Below are 16,354 nucleotides of genomic sequence, written 5' to 3'. Positions count from 1 at the left end.
CCCCGTGCCTCTGGCCGAGGAGGTAGTCTCGAGATAATATATCGCGAGAATTGTAAAGTCTCGCCCGTTTCTGTACCTGCTCATCCCTCATTTGAATCCATCACCATTCAACTGAATGGCCCTACACCTACTATAGTCGCCACTGTCTATCGCCCACCAAAGCATAATAGTGATTTTATAAATGAATTTGCTGCTTTTACTACCCATCTCTCCTCACTCTCACCCAACATAATATTACTAGGGGACTTCAACATACACATGGACAAAATCAGTAATCCCCTCACAAGTGAATTTACATCCTGCCTGGATAGTTTTGGACTGAAGCAACATATTCATTTCCCCACTCATTCAAAAGGACATGTTCTGGACTTGGTCTGTTGTTCTGGTGTCACTCCTCTTGCCTGTTCTGCTGCTGAACTCCCCATTTCCGACCACATGTTTATATCTTTTACTTTTACTGCAACATTAAGAACATTAATTTAAATACACTCTCTACTGGTATCAACTCCCTCCCCAGCACTGACAGTCTGTCCTCCACCGACGATCTGGTTTCACATTACAACAACAGTCTTCATGATCTTTTTAACACCCTGGCTCCCCTTAAATCCCGCTCTGTTTCCTTCACTCACTCTGCCCCATGGTATACCACTGAACTACGCAAACTCAAGGCGAAAGGCCGTCAACTGGAAGGCCTCTGCAAGAAAACTGGACTTGTTATACATAAAGAAATATATCACAACCACATTCTTCACTACAAGGACACTCTTTCTACAGCCAAATCTACCCACTACACCAATTTGAACAGTTCAGGTGACGGAAATACACGGGCCCTGTTCTCCACTGTCAACAAACTTTTACGACCACCGGACTCCATTGCTCCCCATCTATACTCAACTGATTATTGCAACTCCTTAATGTCATTCTTCACCACCAAAATAGAAAAGATTCACCAGCAACTGACCCCTAACATCACCCACATTCCGTCTTTTCCACTTTCTCCGCCCCTGTCTCCTGTCTACTCTCAAGCTTCACACTTCCCTCTGCTGAGGAAATCTCTGTCCTCATCCGGAAATCCAAACCATCCACCTGCCAGCTGGACCCTATCCCTACTGTTTTAGTTAAAGGCTGCCTACCATCTCTTTCCCCCCTAATAACGTCCATCATACACTCCTCCCTCAGCTCCGGCCTCGTCCCATCATCCTTCAAAACAGCTGCAATAACCCCCATACTCAAGACACCTGGTGCTGACCCCAATAACCTCAACAACTTCCGTCCTATCTCAAATCTCCCTTTCATATCAAAAATTCTGGAAAAAACAATAGCATCTCAGTTTCAAGCTCACTTATCCTTCAATAATCTTTACGAACAATTTCAATCTGGTTTCCGCCCCCTCCACAGCACAGAGTCAGCCCTGGTTAAAATCACCAATGACCTTGTCATGGCAGCAGACTCCGGACACCTCACTATTCTCATCCTCCTTGATCTGAGTGCGGCCTTCGACACCATTTCATACAACATCCTCCTTGACAGACTGGCCTCCATTGGTATCACTGACACACCCCTGCACTGGTTTAAATCATATCTTTCCGGCCGTACTCAGTTCATCCAACTCAAAACTTTCAAATCCCAGTCACTTCCAGTCACTACCGGTGTTCCCCAGGGTTCTGTTCTAGGCCCCCTCCTGTTCATCATTTATCTACTTCCACTTGGCCATATTTTCCGTAAATTTAACATTCATTTTCACTGCTATGCGGATGACACCCAGCTCTACATATCCACCAAGCCCACTTCTACCCTTCCTCCCACCTCCCTCTCCGATTGCCTACAAGAAATAAAATCCTGGTTCACCTGCAACTTTCTCAAACTCAACAGCAATAAAACAGAAGTCCTCCTCATCGGCACCAAATCAACCCTCACAAAACCTGACAGCTTTCACATCACTATCGACAACACCTCAGTCTCCCCCTCCCCTCAGGTTAAGAGTCTGGGTGTCATCCTCGACAGCACACTATCATTTCAAGCACACATCAATAACATCACCAGGTCTGCCTACTACCATCTACGCAATATCAACCGCCTCCGCCCATCCCTCATACCCCATAGCACAGCCATCCTTGTTCACACCCTGGTCACTTCCCGCATCGATTATTGTAACTCCCTCCTCTTCGGTCTCCCCCTCAAGTCCATCCGCAAACTCCAACTGGTCCAGAACTCTGCTGCCCGCATCATCACCAGAACCCCCTCCATTAATCACATCACCCCTGTCCTTCAGCAGCTTCACTGGCGCCCGGTCAAAACCCGCATCCACTTCAAGATTCTGCTCCTCACCTTCAAGGCCCTCCACAACCTCGCCCCTCCATACATCTGTGAACTCCTACACACCAACACACCCACCCGCACTCTCCGGTCCTCCTCTTCCATTAAATTCACTGTGCCTCCCGCACGCCTGGTTACCATGGGGTCCAGAGCCTTCAGCAGATCTGCCCCGCACCTCTGGAACACCCTCCCACCTGACATCCGTAATTCCGACACTCTTTCCACTTTTAAGTCTCGTCTCAAAACACATCTTTTTAAACTGACAAATTCCATCTAACCCATCTCACCCCACTTATGTAAATTGTTCAATGTATCTTGTTCTTGTGTTTTTTATGATTGTTGATTATGTTTTCTGTTTTTTAACTGCCCTGTAAGGTGACCTTGGGTGCTTTGAAAGGCGCCCTCAAATAAAATGAATTATTATTATTATTATTATTAATAACAACACACACCTCACTAAAAATTAATATTTTGCACCTCCAATTTTATTTGAATTTTTTAAAAATCCCATTAATTTCCTATGGAAAACGGCTTTTTGCTCAATAGCTTCCGAGTTATGGGACCCAGAGGCCCCAGACCAATGTACACCTGTCCGACTATGTGGTACTAACAACACACACCTCACTAAAAATTTATATTTTGCAACTCCAATTATATTAGAATTTTTTAAAAATCCCATTCATTTCCTATGGAAAACGGCTTTTTGCTCAATAGCTTCCGAGTTATGGGACCCAGACCAATGTGGACCTGTCCTACTATATGGTAATAACAACACACACCTCACTAAAAATTAATATTTTGCACCTCCAATTTTTATTTGAATTATTTTTAAATCCCATTCATTTCCTATGGAAAACGGCTTTTTGCTCAATAGCTTCCGAGTTATGGGACCCAGAGGCCCCAGACCAACGTAGACCTGTCCTACTATGTGGTAATAACAACACACACCTCACTAAAAATGTATATTTTATTTTATTTAAATATTTTAAGAATTCCATTCATGATATACTAATCAAACACACCTTCATTTGTTTTCCCACTTCATTACGTGAACTTGCAAATTATATTTTAGCTTCAGACATTTCTGTAGTATTTCCTTCTTGCAATCCATGGCAATGAATGAGACTATGCACAGTATAGGTGTAAAGCGATTCTCAATCAACGCAGCTGGTGTGTTTTATACACTCAACAGAATCTTTTGGTAATCAGGCATTGATCTTCAGTCATTACGGTATAGCCTAGGGTTAAAGTAAGTGGAAGGGATACAATATGAAAGTGTATATGGCTGTAACCAGAGAGAATAGATGAAATGGAAATGTGTGTGTGTGTGTGCGTGTGCGTGTGTGTGTGTGTCTCCCCTCCCCATTCATGCTTTCTACATTTTCTGATGTAAACACACCTTTTAAGTTTTTTTGTTTTTTTTAATCACATTTCTAAACAAAACCTGGCGCTTGGACGAGGCACAATTTTCCTCAACCTTGTCATCGGCCTAAAACACACAGCTATTGCCTTTTCTTGACTTCCTTTAACTTATTTTGGTCTATGTTCAAGCAAAGGTTATGGAACCACCGGCCACATTTATCACACTGGATCTGTTGAATTGAAAAAACAATTAATGATTTATTCATGTACATGACTTTGTCACTTGGTAGGACAATTAGGTTTAAGTGGTATGTCACCAGCATTGGGGAAGTTACTTCATTACGTTACTTTACTACCATGTGTGGAGTAATGCCTTATGTCACTTCTTACTTTTGCGTTACCTGACCCTCCAGGTGAATTTAATTGAGCTGAAATGTCCTTACGGGGCAATTTGGTTCAAAACAGGTAAATAATACTAATAGTGATAATAATAATTTACATTTATATAGCTCCTTTCTCAAACCCAAGGTCACTTCACATAGTGGAAATGAAAATACAACCACAAACAAACAACAATACAAAAAAAGAGAAAAACTAAACCAAACAAAGGGAGCCTCTAGAGCATGGGGTCTTCAATTAAAATTGCACAAGGTCCAGTCACTAAAAGTTCCTTCCAAGAAAGGTCCGAACCTACCACGTCGTTATAGCCTTCTTTTGTCAAATACAATCAATACGGCATATTACCTTATAATTTCAGATATATTTATTTTCAATTTCCAAATAGCTTACTTTTAACCATGAAAAACTAGTAAGACAAAGTAACGCATATTAACATTTCAAGTGATAAAAACAGGTACATTAGGCCTACAATTCAAGTAAACATAAAAAGTGCATAAGGCCTACAGCTGAAGTAAGCAGAACAGGAACACTAGGCCTACACTTCAAATAAACACAAAGTGCATTAGGCCTACATTTCAAGTAAGCAAAACAGGTACACCAGGCCTACATTTCAAATAAACACAAAAAAAGATCATTAGGCCTTCATTTCAAGTAAGCAAAACAGTGTCTCAAGTGGTGTTAGACCCAACAGGTCCTCACAGATCTCTTTCTTGTCTTGATGAAATAATCGCACATTAACCAAAAGCTGGGAATTATCCGTTACATCTGAAGACTCATCAATGGCTAAGGATGGGGCACTCTGAACAGCCGCATGAAGCTGTGACAGTGTGTCATCTGATAACATTTCGGATTTTCTGGTTGTCATTGCAGCTCACATTGGGATTTGCTTTATTTTTTCACGGAATTCATCCCTTTGTTTACCTTCAAGTAACGTCTCAGCAGCGGCGTTCAAGCACTCCTTCACAACAGTCGTCACTGAAAGTTTTTTTATGTTGCCCCAAAATCCATCCAATCTTAAGTGAGCATTCATTTGCACGTTGCTAATCGGATATTTTCCACGCTCTTACTTCTGACTTCTGGGGATACTTTTCCTCGAAGGATGTGTGTTTGGATTAGGACCCGGACCGCGGTCCGCCGTTTGGAGATGCCTGCTCTAGAGGATAGAGCTATATGTTTTGAGTGGGAGAGAAGTGATCATTAAACAGAAAGGTCTTGAGATGAGCTTTGAAGAAAGGAAGAGAAGGACAGTTATGCCGCGATCCAGGTGTTAGGAACTGGCCGTACGAGTCGTAAGGTGTAGGCCTAGGCTACATCTCCCAGCTGTCTTGCCGCATTTCACGGAGGCACGCCCCCTTTTGGTCATAATATCAACATTGCCTCTCGTTGTTCTGAGAGTAGACCGAGTAGAACGAACCCTGTTTTTGTTGTTTAGACTCAGGTCACCAAACCAGCAGATTATAGCAAAGGTTAAATTTGACTCAAAGAAAGTTTTCTGTGAACATTGAACCCCTTCAACTTTCTTGGCCTTTTTACATATTGCTATCAAAATTTAATTAACTTTGTTACTAGTTACTACCAACACTGTATGTCACATTACGTTACAAAATGTAAGTGCTGCTCACAACAACTCACCCAGTCTGTAACGGGAGGTGCTTGTCCAGGGGGCTTGTCAGCTCCACACATCGAACAAGTCTCCTCATCAAAGACTGAAACAAAATGTATTTGCATGACACATTTAGGGCCCAATTTTGGGGATTTTATCGGCAAATGGTATGTGCATTTTTTTTTAACCCGCAAGAGGTGATTGGTGGAGACTCTGATATGGGCAAGGCCTGTGGCTAAGGGAAATTGCATTCACCAATCACATTCACTAATTCTGTTACCATTTGCCGATATCATTCTCAAAATTGGGCCCTTAATCTGAATATATTTGGAATGTCTTTAAGTTATTAAAAAAAAATTTAGATACTACATTGTATACCTGATGATTCAAGGACTTGGAGAGCTATATCTCCCCTCGTCTCTTCCATGGCTCTCCTTTTTGTTGAGAAGTTCTGGGGGACCTTTTGGGGAACTCAGGGAAGGCTTCCATCACTGCTCTGGCCATCTGAATTAACAACACTAAAGTGATTGTCTTTCTCTTTTAATAGATAACTAAACCATTTGTCAACCCATGCTTGGTGGGGAGATTTTAGAATCGCTGCTGCCAGCTTCTAAATGGTTGCCTATGGGCATTCATGGTAAATGCCCATAGGCAGCCATTCTGAAGCAGGCAGGGGCAATTCTAAATGAGCCAAATACCCAGAGACAGGACCAAACGTCAACATTTCAGTGTCAACCATTCTATTTCATCCTAGACAACCAAGAAAGGGGGCTCAAAGTACACAATAGTGAACTTATCCTTAAAGTCATCTGTGGAAACACCCAAATATAACCTTATTTCCACCATCACAAATATGAAAGAAACATCATGTTTCCTCTATACTGCATAGATCAACTTACTTCAACAACAATGACACCACAGCTGCAACCATCCCTTTGCACTGGGTGGGGCATCACTCCTCCTTTCCACTTCACATCCACCCAGTCAGTTTCCCCCTGATGTTTTCTCATCTTCAAGTATTCCCTGAAGAAATGTGATACTTTTCTTTAAGTGCTACCAAAACATTGTCCATTCACAGATACAATTTAGCAAAGTTTGTATTCAATTATAAGGTAAATGGACATATCTTCAAAAACACCACTGTCTGACAAACAGCTGCCATTGTAGAATAAAAATAAACATGATTGACTTGAAATGTTTAGAATCCTCGCTTGAATATTTACTGTAGTCTCTGAGCCGCATGGGTAGAGTCCTCAAGCTCAGAGGATGCTGGTGAGGGATCCATTTGGTACACAGTACCAGACTTTGCATGAATGTACTGAGAAAAAAGAGAGGGTATTCTTTAACTAGAGATGCAATTCCCAGAAATAGCAGGGAGAGAGCATGCAAAGCAAGAAAAAAGGTGATGGGTCAAAGTCAACTTAGAATCAAAGTTTCCCTTCGCCAACTTCCCAGTAGCCAAATGAGTTGAGTGGATGAAATAATAAGCCAAGTACAGGTTTGGAAAAATACTGTATTGAGAAGTTGATGAGTATCCATCGCTGCTTGCGGCGATCGATGCTCGCCGCAATACTTTATTTCACTACGTGAAAACCCACATTTGAATGAATGAAAATTTATGAATCAACATACCAGCATGTTCCAGTGATTTTTGTTCACGTGGACAAATGACAGGATTCCGTCAAAGTTATCAAAGTTCACCTACAGCATGAAAAATGATCCTATGAACATGTTAGTGACAGACAGTCACTAACATGTCTTTTTAGAATCGTACTGCCTACTTTGAAATCGAGTATAGTGTAGTATATATAACAGCACAATATGTGTTGCCGAAAGGTAATGAGTGTGCAATAACACTTAAAACGCACTTATCCTTTACGACATCTAAATGACACATCAAAATGGTACCACTTTACTTGAGGTCTAAAAAATGTATTCATTATACTGTAATAGTAGTGTCATGACAGCCAGTTCTGTGACATATCCTGCACACAATTATCTAACCATGTGCTAGAGTTTGTCTGTAACCTTGCACATCTAATTGTAATAATGATTATGTCATCATGTCAAAAAGAGGTGGATTTTCTGTGTATGTTAAGTTGTCATGACAAAGTTCATGACAGTGTCATGTCACTCTTATGTAGATACCTTCAAATAAAGTGTTACCTTCTCATCACAGTTATTTCATGCACTGTAGTAATTACCCATCACGCAACATACCGTAAAATGCACACACATACACTGAACATATTACCTTAGGTAATGTGTGGCGACGTGTAATAGCTCTGTAACCAAATAAAAGTACACCTGTGGTTTAACAATCCATTAAGTAAAAGGCACTGAGATGCATCAATCCCTGAATTATCTGATAAACACAACATAATGTTTGATTAGCATCAGCACACAGCATCACAATATGAACACAAACTAGTTTCTTTGGCCATTGAAATTAATAACGTAGTTATGGCCTATTGTTGGCTTATCATGAGATCACCACTCACTCACAGGGAGGTGGCTTCATCTCAGTGTTTTTCCATGTACAACAGAAAGAAAGACAGGTAATAACAAAGAGGGATAGTACGTCTGTCTATCTGCCTGCCTGCCTGTCTGTGTGTGTGCGTGTTGTGATATCCTTAAGTGCCAAGGTATCACCACAGTTTTAATGTACTTCAACTGATGTCTTTATTCCAACTGTGGAAAAACGCAGACAACAAGCTCTTGGCTAAACTTCTTGCTCTGCCTATTGTTCTGTACTAGCTTGTTCCTTAGCTCCAGAACGTTAGCCCCCTTTATAGGATATATTAATGCTTGCATGTTAATGCTTTTTCACATTTACATTACATTATTACGTGTGTGTGTGTGTGTGTGTGTGTGTGTGTGTGTTTGTGTGTGTCTGTGTGTCTGTGTGTGTGAGTTAGTGGAGGTCTTCAGTCCTCCAAATACATCAGTTTGAAGGACTACAAATTGAAAGACAGATAGACTAGCAGTGAGAGAAAGAGCTTTTAATATGCCAACCTCTCCTGTCAACACAGTCTCACTCCGAGAACGTCAAATACCGACTGTTGCCAAAGGCACTTTAGCGTCGGTGACTGACAGGAAAGGTACCCTTTGCCGTCGGTCGGTGACGGGAAAGGTACCCTTCGGCGTCTTCTGCAGACGGAATGGGGGGTGCCTCAGCAGCCCATTCAATCCTGTATTAACCCGACTACGTTGTTACGCTGTGAGCATCTTTCCTATTGGATAGTTTTTAGGATATTTTTCCGGGAAAATGGCGGACATACTTTTTATTCTGGGTGGAAAATATGATATTTTAGCATAGTTACGCCATTAAAAGTGTTTATGTAAACATTTTTAGCGAGAAATGTGCATTTTACTTTCATAATCGTCGCTCGGTGAATGTGAAGGATGTTTGGTTTGATAGTTATGATGAAGAATATTTCATTCGTCTCCACATAATTATAATAACATGGTTGATATGATGGTTGCTAGGGACGCTGAAACCAGCAGCTCGCATGCCGTTTAAATCATGGGTATAAAACCATTGTCATTGCTGGTTATGTAAGGGATAATGTATAGAACGCCGGCCATTATCGCCTGATAATGGCCGGCGTGCAGGCAACCCGGGCTCACGAAAATACGTGACACTTTCACGTTATTTAATCTATTGAAACGTGATCAGGGACACGTATTTTCTAAATGTTTGTGTCAAAAAGCACAATTTTCAAACTCATACATATCAATTGGAAGTATTTGTCATGTCACTAAGCACGACTTCCATCTAAGGTTCTATCCGGGAGCGTTCTCCCTAAGGTCCCTTAAGGAGCTCCGTACAGAACATTTATTGTTAAAAATGGTCTGTGATAACTAAGAATATGACAGCTTTTGGCCACCCGTTTCTACTTAAAATTGTCTGTGATAATATGACGGCTTTTGGCCACCCGTTTCTACTTTCACCTTTGATTCTGAGAAATTGTGACAGTTCACGGATATATTAAATGCAGGTGCGCTGCTGTATAGGCAAACCGCGATGGAAAAAAGGGTAGATCTGTTCTTTTTAGAATTGTATGTCTTGATGTTTATTTTATCTAGCCATCTATTGTCTTGTTTTTGGCTATGTGAATGAAAGTCTGCGTCGATGCCTCGCAAGTCCAGTGTCGCGAGCGGACGTTGCCATGACATCTAGAAATCATACTGTATTTAATGGGTTATCATTAATATTGATGTGTAGGGGTTGATTATAACTCGTGAATAATATTGTTTATACCATGGTCTGGGGGAATACTCGTATTCTGATTGGCTGCAGGGCGTGCATTAACTCCTGATATAGGCCTACAGACACCTGCTAAGTAGTTCCAGTCAGTGTTTAGATTCTCTGGCCGAGCCCGAGCCCGACGCAGGCCGGGTCGGGCCGATATTTCCCTCCACTATCCTCGGGCCGGGCCTTTGATCAAGCGTTTTTATTTTATTTGATCATTGGTTTATTGGCCTAATCTGAGGAGAAATCTATGCCATAAACAGAAATATTAAAGGCCTTTATTACACGGGTCTTCTCAATGCCGTGGAACGCTCCGTTCACTTGCATGGGTAGTAGTCCGGTGACTTGTCAACCCCAGCGTCTTCCGTTGCTAAGCGACGTCACCGTCTTTGCGGACAAATTATTTCTCTGCTGATCAAAACTACGAATGGCCAAAAGACTTATATTCCCCCCCCCCTTAAATAAATACTATGGCAGAATTATTATTATTATTATTATTATTATCATTCAACTTGAACATGTGTATTTACAGTATATATGGCGGAGGGATGACGTGTTTTGGCCAACCCGGAAGTGAGCGTCGCCCTGGGTTCCCTTGACAACAAGCCAACGGGTTTTTCCATTGGATTTTGGATTATTGCAGAAAATTTTGCATTTTTGAAGCACCTTCTCAAAAACTGAAAATAAATAAATAAATAAAAATAACCGTGCTCCAAAGGACGAAATGTAAACCAATGCTTTCTGAATGGGAGTGTTTCTCTGATTTTTCCATGCTACACAGAACGAAAGGTAAACCCATGCAAATAAAGGCTCCATGGTCATAATAATTTAAATATAATTAATCTCCTGAGTGTGTAGGGTGGTATTCTATTTTTTTCAACAGGGCTGCGTCCACGTCACTTGACTGTCATGGTTGCTATGGTGGTTGCTATCGACCGCCCCCTCTAATCCTTACATGGCTCTAAAAACCACGCGGCAAAGGAGCTGCCGTCAATTGTGTTGTTTTTGTTGTAAACTAGGGTCCGATGGTTAAAAAATAGACAGATATTCCAAGGTATCCTTAAAAGGCACCTTGGATGTTTTTATTTTCTGCAGTTTAGACTTCTTCTATAACCTATTTTTGAAAGCAAAACACCAAACTCATTGATTTAACGAGGCAGGGTTATTTGAAACAATTTATTAAATAAATATTTGTGAGAGGTCATTCCATCTCCTGAGTTTGCTTCCTATTTATGTCTAGTGTACACCCCTACTGCCTAACATTTTCAAGTAAGCTATACCTTAGGGTCTCTTATATATCAAAGGGGGTCACAAAGGACGCATACGCATCAACCTGTGGCTCCAGCCCTGCAGGGAATGATGAACTGGAGTCAGTTAAGCTTTTTTCGCGATTTTTCGAATACATTTTACAGACGCAAATGGGCGTGGCCTATGCCAAAAGATGCAGCTGACTCCAGTGAATCTGTGCGTATAACGTTTTTGAAAAAAAGGAAACACAAAAACCTTTTTGATCCGACCTTCGACGACGAAACTGTAGCGTTTTTAATATTTGTTGCTGAACTACGTTTTAAGTCGAAAATCAAAAATCCAGAAAGAAAACAGAATTAGACATCGGATCGAGTCCAAATTTTAGACACATTTTAGCACTACCCTTAATGGCGTTCGTAAAATAATTCTGAAAATTACGCCCTAAGGGGGCGCAATAAACGAGGAAATTGTATATCTTCTAATTGGCCAAAGGAATGTTCTTCAAACTCAAGGGAAACCATCAAGGGGCAAACCCGAGTCTATATAGAAAATATGGCCAAGAATTATTAATGTGGGCGGGAGTTAATTGGAAAAGGAAAATTCTCTTCGGAAAATTACGCCACAAGGCGGCGCCAAAAACGACGACATTGTATATCTCCTAATTGGTCAATGGAATGTTCTGAAAACGCGTTTTGGGCTATAACTCCCACACCGAACCTCCCACAGTCAAAAACGTTATACGCACAGATTCACTGGAGTCAGTTGCATCTTTTGGCATAGGCCACGCCCATTTGCGTCTGTAAAATGTATTCGCAAAATCGCGAAAACCGCTAAACTGCATTTTCGCTCCTCCTCCCACATTTCTTGCCCAATTGAGACCAAACTTTGCACACGACATCTTCAGACGCACACGACAAGAAATCAGCAAAACTATTTTGATCCGACCATCGTTGACGAAACTGTAGCGTTTTGAATATATGTTTTGCGTTGCAAATCAGATGACAAGTATCGTTTCGTCGTATTTTTGATCCAAAATACGACGAAACGGTAGCGGAAAATGCGTTTGGGGCCGAAACTCCCACACCGAACCTCTCACAGTCAAAACCTTTATATCCACAGGTTCACAGTAGCGTTTTGAATACATGCCTCGCGTTGTGCCGGCGAAATGCACATCGCTTGGACCCCTGCATAACTGCTCGCAGTTCTAGTTTTTGTTTGTTGTTCACATTTTTTAATTACATAACTATACGTCATGATGCATATTGATCTAAATGCAAGCTAAGCGTATTAGTTTATTAGGCTACATATTGTATTCCAAAAAAGTGAACAGCTCTAAACACCCCTTCCAAAAAGCCCAAAATAGTTCAGTCCACACAACTGATTTCCCAGCTCGATTGGGCATTATGCCTCAACGTAGACTTCGGAAGGCTCTCACCGCCCCCTTAACATTACCTCAACCATCACTACTGAATGCCTTACCCAGCCCTGTGCGCTGCCTAGAAGGCTTCGTTCGGGGAACAGAATTCCGCGATTTCACTGCAAATTCCACCTTGCTAACGGTGAGACTTTTATCTGGATGGAGATGCGGCAACATGTCACAACTACAGAAGTTAAAGTCTGGCTCTCAGAAGAGAAAGGAAAAGAAAGAGAGGGAGAAAAAACTAAAACAAGGACAAGCTTCTTTACAAAGAAAGTTGAGCACAAACGTTTAAACACAAGGTGAAACCCCATTCTTAAAGTATCGTTTTTAAAATGAACACAGACAACAAGTTAGCAAGAGCAGACAATAGGCTCCACTTTCAATTAAATGAGGCCTCCCTTGGTTAGTATGTTAATGGATAAATAAAGTGAACGGTAGGCTAATATTGAAATAGCAGGCTACTGATTTGAAGCAAGCTAATATTAATATCATGTAGTAGCCGTTATTAGGCTACTACATGATAAATAATAACCTATGGCATATAGGCTATAGTTAGCCCCATAAGTCATGACATGACACAATGGCTATATTATCCTAGTTGACTGCTAGTAAAACTTAGGCCCCGTCCACACAAAGCCGATTTCATGGCGAAACCGCAAAGGTCTTGTACGGTTCCGCCTTCCGTCCACACGAAGCCGGCGAATCTGCTGACCGAAACCGTAAACTTCTGAAACCACCCTCGGAGGTGGTTTCAAATCTACCCGGTTTCGTTTTGGATTTGTGTGGACGCCTGAAACCGACTGAAACCGTAAACCATAGGGTGACAATTTCAATAACCCCATAAAGGAGGACATTATGTGGCATATCAATAAATTACTATGGTGTACATAGGACTCTGGTATACTCTCATTTATAGTACAATTTTGAGTGGTTTAAAGATGATGTTAGTGTAGCTGAATAGGAACAAATATTAATGAAAAGTCAAAAAGTGTTTGTTCACAGTATTTGTAGTTATTCAATACATTGTGGTGTTCAAAAAGTGACCACTGAGATTAATCTTTTAAAATGAAGAGTGCCACAAAGCATAACATGTGGGGACTTAAATGTGAAAAACAATTAACAGGTAACAACATAATAAAAAAAAATGCTTTTTAAAACTTTTCGATATAAGTTCATGCTCTTTTGTCCATTCAGAGTTAAACGAATCCGAATACTTAGTACATACTATTTCTGTTCAGTTTCTACTACTTGACCGTACCACACTTGACTGTGTAGTACGGTCTACAGTTATGCGTAGAACACCTCCGAACGCTTCCGAACACCGCCGAAAAACGTATCTCCCTTCAGATGCCGGCAAAATTACCTTGATAAGTTACCTGTTTTCCGTCTTGTCATCGTTGCTATTAAATAAAAAATGTCTCTTTTTACTTAATTACTTACTTTACTTTTTTACTCTTTTTAATGACTCTTTTTTTCGCCGCTTTCTACGACGTCTTTCTGGTGGTGTCGGGTCAGCCATCTCTTCTTCGTTCGTTACCAGACTCCGGTTGCATTGTGAGATAGCGTAGTGAACTCTGTTGTTTACTGTGGCGGTAGTACGCATTCGGAAACGTTTTCCGTACTACACAATGCGTACTGAGCATTCAGACGCGCTATATTTGTGGCGTACTACAAAATGCGTACTATATAGCAGTCAAGTATGAGTATTCGGATTCAGCCGAGGTCTTGTGTTTTGGCATGATGCCAACTTTCTGTCAATGTCATAGACGTAGCAGCACATGGACCCTTGTTTACTTTTTTAACCAATGATAAGCAGGTCACCTGACACCGCTCTTAGCCGTCATTTGTTAGACCAGATGTTACTGCGTTGGATGCATTTTTTACAGTCTATGATTGGATATTGTGCTGCAGCCCAGCAAAGATGAAAAAACTCTGCTCTTCAAGCCTATGCCTCAAAAAGGAGGACAAATACGCGTCCGGCTTGATGCTGCGCCGGACGCCCGACAGAGCATTGAAAATCCGGACTGTCAGGCCTAAAGCCGGACGCCTGGTCACCCTAGTAAACCATGAAGTCATCGCCCCACCCCTCGACCCACTAGCCAATGACTGTTAATCCCTCGGAGCCTCAGAACTCACAACAACAAAGATGATGGCGGACTACAGGCTTGTAATCGTTATGCAGCAGATCATGTCCCTTGTTGGGTTGCTAAGCCATTATTTATTGAGACTGTTGACTGACTGTTTGTGTTGTTGGTGGTTCGGGGGGCAACCTTTATGCGCATGCTCGCCTCTTCTTCTTATTTCATTTTCTTCTGGATTTCTGCAGCAGAAGCAGCGCCCCTTATGGGCCTGGCATGTGTACTACAGCGTTTCTACAGATCTACCCGGTTTTGCTTGACTCCGTCTTTACGGAGATACTCCGAAACCGGAACGGTTTCGCCCGTTTCGGCTTCGTGTGGACGGGGCCTTAATTTGTGAAACAAATTACAGAAACTGTCACAGAAAGTGGACCAGCAGCAACAACCCCCTCATTCTCCTCTGATGCAGACTTGAGACAAGGTGAGCTTAGTTCAACATGAAAGCAGAAATAAACTATTTTGACTTGAATGACTGTAGCAACAGGATGTTTTAGGCAATAATTAAGATGAGAGGCGTATTAGTTAATTATATCCTTCATGCTCCTACAGAGGGGCCTGCTGTTGTAGATAAAGAAGATGTGATAGAGGATGATGGAAGTGATGAGCAAAGAGAAGAAGGCAGTGTACATGAAGGTTGCATTCAGCATGGAGAGGAGGATAGAGAAGGCACCGTACATGAAGGTTGCATTCAGCATGGAGAGGAAGATAGAGAGAGGACATTAGAGGAAATGAAAAATAGGCAGGGCGAAGAAGAACAGTTCTTTCCAGAGGATCCAGGATTATGGCCAGAGGGGTTAACTAAGCAACAGAGAGAAATAATAGTATGTGCACTAGCAAGTAAAGATGCCGAATAAAGTAACAAATTGTCACCTACAGATATGGAGGGGAAACCATTTCCCATGTATCTTCAATTTCCAAAGTCAGCTAATGGCCGTGAGAAAATCAAAAGAGATTGGCTTATACACCGTGAGACTGCCAAGGCTTTTTATTGCATCCCACGCCTACTGTTCTCTCATGAGCTGTCAAAGTCATCCAAAAGTACCCTGAACAGTAAGGATGGATTAAAGTACACAAAATGGCGCAACATGTACAAAAAATTACCAGAACGCAATACAGGCATGGCCCATAAGCAGTGCTATTTGAAATGGAAAAACCTCCAGCACTCACTTTTGACAACAACTGGAGTTGATAATCACTTTCAGGAACAGATGCAAAGTGAAATAGAAAAGAATAGACTGCTTCTGGAGAGGCTTTTGGATGTGACCCTTCATTTGGCATCAAGAAACCGTGCTTTCAGAGGCAATACTGTTGACTTAGATGATGTCCATAATGGGAATTTTCTTGGCACATTGGAGTTGCTGGCCCGTTATGATCACATTTTACATGACCACTTGGAGATGATAAGGCAACATAAAAAAGGAACAAGATTAACACACTATCATACTATCATATAATACATAGATATCTGTATCATATAATACATATTATCACGGCCAAAAGCTGTGTGCGCCTCCAGACGATATTATGAATCACAAACTTTGTCGGGTTCTGCGACGTCTCTGCTTCTTCCACTTTCACATCAACCTGAAGTCGACTGAACCGCACGCTGCCCG

The 16,354-nt window shown here is 41.5% G+C and overlaps 1 long non-coding RNA gene across 1 annotated transcript; it reads right to left on the bottom strand.

Annotated features, from left to right (window-relative positions):
- Positions 1 to 6,685: 6,685 nt before the first annotated feature.
- Positions 6,686 to 7,371, bottom strand: LOC115551842 (uncharacterized). Its single transcript, XR_003978245.1, has 3 exons — positions 7,313 to 7,371; positions 6,904 to 6,998; positions 6,686 to 6,703 (listed from the first exon to the last, which is right to left on the bottom strand). It is a non-coding gene; the product is annotated as an uncharacterized LOC115551842 (long non-coding RNA).
- Between the last annotated feature and the right edge of the window lie 8,983 nt (positions 7,372 to 16,354).

The sequence above is a fragment of the Gadus morhua genome, chromosome 10 (assembly GCF_902167405.1).
Source record: "Gadus morhua chromosome 10, gadMor3.0, whole genome shotgun sequence".
Taxonomy (NCBI): Eukaryota; Metazoa; Chordata; class Actinopteri; order Gadiformes; family Gadidae; genus Gadus; species Gadus morhua.
Note: the sequence above shows the minus strand (reverse complement) of the source record. Positions and strands in the feature narration are given on the sequence as shown.